Source organism: Otolemur garnettii, unplaced genomic scaffold (assembly GCF_000181295.1).
Source record: "Otolemur garnettii isolate 467f Iridium unplaced genomic scaffold, OtoGar3 scaffold00013, whole genome shotgun sequence".
NCBI lineage: Eukaryota > Metazoa > Chordata > Mammalia > Primates > Galagidae > Otolemur > Otolemur garnettii.
The window spans coordinates 13829120-13833504 of record NW_003852408.1 but is presented as its reverse complement, the minus strand read 5'-3'; the positions used below and the strand labels follow the sequence as shown (position 1 = coordinate 13833504).

General features: G+C 36.5%; 1 protein-coding gene across 1 annotated transcript in view; it reads right to left on the bottom strand.

Annotated features, from left to right (window-relative positions):
* USP37 (ubiquitin specific peptidase 37) overlaps positions 1 to 4385 on the bottom strand; it is a 111087-nt gene that overhangs the window by 102133 nt on the left and 4569 nt on the right. The window contains exon 2 of the mRNA XM_012802259.2: positions 3006 to 3145. The gene's annotated coding sequence lies outside the window, so the exon portion shown is untranslated. The remainder of the gene's footprint in view (positions 1 to 3005; positions 3146 to 4385) is intronic.

The window sequence follows — 4385 nt, the reverse complement described above, 5'->3', positions numbered from 1 at the left end:
AAAAAAAAAAAAAAAATTCTTCTCCTTGATCTAAAATCAAGGCTCACCTTTGATGTTACCCTCCACCTTAGATGTTATACACTTTAAGAAGCCTTTCTCAACTTCCTTTCATTTGTTCTCCCCCACCCCAGCCATAGTGAGAATGTTCACCTTCTCTATCCTCCCGCTGTACTTTGTACTATTTATCACACTGTATTATAATAAATTGTTTATTTCTTTAACTCTATCCAGGGGTGTCCAACCTTTATTTTTCCTCTGTACCACATTAAAAAAAAAAAAAGAGGGGCAGCACCTATGGCTCAAGGAGTAGGGCGCCAGCCCCATATACGGGGGGTGGCAGATTCAAGCCCAGCCCCAGCCAAAACTGCAAAGAAAAAATAAAAGAACAAAAAGAGCTGTCTTGGGCCACACATTAAATAAACAAAAGTTTAAAAAAAGCTGATTAGCAAAAAAGTGGTCTGTGCCTAATTTCCTGATATCCAATGCTAAAGACAACCAAAAGTCCTCACAAAATCAGCAACACAGCCTGTGGGCCCTGATACTTTGCTATTGGAATACATGGAATATGTTCGTTAATCTCTGCATCCCCACTAGGATAGTGTCTGACATACACAAACAGAAACTCACTGTTCAAGAATAATGAACAAAATCAGCACTACCCGCTTTATTCAATTTACTTATAAAATATACAATAGCAGATAGGAATCACAAATCTTTTATCTATACCCTTGCCAATATAAGGTTATACTTACTAAGAGTATTGCTACACACTATATTACACGTAACTTATCTTTTGAAGACCATATTAAGCTTTTTAAGCTTTTTCTATGTGCATTTAAACTTTTCCACTAAATGCTAAGGTATCATGGTACCTTATTAAGAAAAATCATTTAGGCTCTGTACCTGCAGCACAGTGGTTACGGTGCTAGCCACATGCACCAAGGCTGGTGGGTTCTAGCCCAGCCCAGGGCCAGCTAAACAACTACAACTGCAACAAGAAAATAGCTGGGCATTGTGGTGGGCGCCTATAGTCCCAGCTGGGGAGGCTGAGGCAAGAGAATCGCTTGAACCCAAGAGTTTGAGGTTGCTGTGAGCTGTGACGCCAAGGCACTCTACTGAGGGGGACATAGTGAGACTCTTATCTCAAAAAAAAAATCATTTATGAAGAATAACAATTAATATGCAGTTACAAAGTACATTAAAAAAAGTTAATGTCCAAACTGGGATTCATATTATTCATTGCTCAATAAAGACATTAAGAGTCATTTCTCTTGTCAATTCCCTTCATCTTTAACTGTTATTAGCTGTCAGTGTGCCAGAATAAAAAAGAATAATACAAAATCGCATTATCTTAGTGTCTACCTTATATACCAAAAGTAAAAGCCATTGACCTTAAATTACTCTAACAAGAACATATAATTAAAAATTACATTATTTAATAAAATTTAGTGATAAAGATTTCAAAGTTTATCTCGGAAGTATATAAGAAATAAAAAAATGTTATTGGTTATGTCTGTTTCTATCTAATTCTCTATGCATTTCAAACATTTTGGTGCAGAGCTTTGGCTACTTATGAAATTTTATTTTAGATACTAAATACTTTCTTAACCATTTAGATATTGAACCCTTTCTTAACCATTTCAACTAGCAACCTTTCTTTCTTCTAAAGAAAAACACTCTAAAATATGAAGACATAAAATTGATAGAACCAATATAATAAAATTCTTCTTAATGCCTTAATTTAGTCCTTATCTCCTTTTGTGCTAAATGATCTACTTTTGTTCATTCATTAAATTATCAGGGCTGGCTCGGCACCAATAGCACAGTGGTTACAGTGCTGGCCAAATACACTGAGGCTGGTGGGTTCGAATCCAGCCTGGGCCAGCTAAACAACAATGGCAACAACAAAAAAATAGCTGGCATTGTGGCAGGTGCCTGTAGTCCTAGCTACTTGGGAGGCTGAGGCAAGAGACTCACTTAAGCCTAAGAGACTGAGGTTGCTGTGAGCTGTGAAGCCAAAGAACTCTACCAAGGGCAACACAGAGGGACACTGTTTCAAAAAAAAAAAAAAAAATTATCAGGACTTGCCATACTTGCTTGAAAGAAAAGAAACTAAGTTTCTTCTTCAGTACAAAGCATGATCCAGTAGCAGTTCAACTTTCTATGAACCTAAGACAAAGACAATATGTTTCCCTGAACTCTGTAATGCCAATTCTCTTACCAAAGCAATATTGGGAAGACAAAGGAAAATTAAAATGAACTGTTCTTTAAATATGTCAAAGGATGTATCAATGTGCAAAGTTATGATTTAATAAAAAATTAAAAAATAATAAAATAAAATAAAACCAGCACATTGTACCTCATAATTGCATTAATGTACACACTATGATTTAATTTTTAAAAAAAGAAAGAGAAAAATAAATAAATAAATATGTCAAAGGGGGCTCAGTGCTCATAGCATAGTGGTTATGGCACTGGCCACATACACCAAGGTGGCAGGTTTGAACCCAGCCCGGGCCAACTAAACAACAATGACAACTGCGACAAAAAACAGCCAGGCATCATGGTAGGTGCCTCTATTCCCAGCTACTTGGGAGGCTGAGGCAAGAGGATTGCTTAAGCCCAAGAGTTTGAAGTTGCTGTGAGCTGTGATGCCACAACACTCTACCAAAGGTGACATAGACTCTATCTAAAAAAAATAGTCAAAGGGATTCCCCTTTTCCTAAATTTCTTCATAATTATTAAAGTTGCTGATCAACTTCAAGCATTCTATGAAAGAGCAATCAATAATATATTGGCAAAAATGTTTCTATACCCTGTACATTTATTTAAATGCTTGCTTTTAGGTACTGCTTTGAAAACATTCTTATCCAGAGACCATTCTATGATAAAGAAAGTATGCTAAAGCATAAAACTATCACTATAAAATAAACATAGGAAAGTGTTAATTCTTGCCAGTTTGCACACCCTTGTTAACATATATCTGAAACAAAAATATTACTTACTTTTCAGTGACTTTTACTGAAAATCTTATGTAATAACAATTCACCTTTATTCTGGTCCTTGTCCCAAAGGCAAAGCACTCTTCTTGGGAAACTATGCATATTCTGCAGCTATACAAGTTCTCCAGAAGCCATCAATTCAGCTAAAGAAAATATAAATGTGCCTTTAAAAGAATCCAATACACAAAATTAAAACTTTAAAAACAGGAAAGTGATAATTTATGCAACAAAGATTAACCACTTGATTATTTACAAATCACAGATTACCTTATGAAAATATTTAAAATATGATATGCAACACACACACACGCACACGATCAACAAAACTTTTAGGAATATATCTGCTATGCAAAAAGAAAGACTACAGAAGAAGCCTGCACCTTGATCAACTTGAAGTCTTGGTTTATTTATTCTTGCAACATTTTGAAACTAAGAAGTCAGTGAAAAAGAGTACATCTTTTGTTGACTTTATAAACATTGTTACATAACAATGTCTTAAGCCTTAAAACACCAATTCCACAATGTGCTGATAAAATTTCAAAAGATGGGTAATCCTGGTGCTTTCACTTTTCTTTGAAAACTAACTTTATGGATTTCTTTCTCAAATTTAGGCCTGATGCCTGAAGTTCTACCCAAGCACTCTTCCTGCCTACTTCAATGCTAAATCAACTTTAAACTCATTTTGTTCATGTAATAAAAAATCATCTGTTGTACTATTCCAGTTTGAAGGCACTCTGGTAGGGGTCCAAATGTGAAGCTACAGTCCATTCCTCACTGAAAGGTTCCTAGACTTCCCTACTTTTGTCCTTTTATCATCATTCAAGCAAGAAATCTTACCATCAGCTTTAACCCTTTAACCTTTAGTCTCATCTATCCAAATCCCACTTTTTCTCATAGCTACTATCCCAATTCAGAAATTTATTGTTTTGGCTCGGCACCTGTAGCTCAGGGGCTAGGGCGCTAGCCACATACACTGGAGCTTGCAGGTTTGAACCCTGCCCAGGGCTGCCAAACAATGACGATTGCAACCAAAAAATAGCCAGGCGTTGTGGCCAGCTCCTGTAGTCCCAGCTACTTGGGAGGCTGAGGCAAGAGAATCTCTTAAAACCAAGTGTCTGAAGTTGCTTTGAGCTGTGACACCATAGCCCTCTACTGAGGGCGACACAGTGAGTCTCTGTCTCAAAAAAAAGAAAAAAATTGTCGCTTTGCCTTCACCTGACACAATATTATACAACATTGACTAAGCACAGTATCAAGTACCATAAATGTATTTCATTTAACTTTCAAAATAATCCTAAGGGATTTTTATATCTCTACTTCAAAGATGAGAGATTTGGCTCGGCGCCTATAGCTCAACCGGCTAAGGCGCCAGCCACGTACACC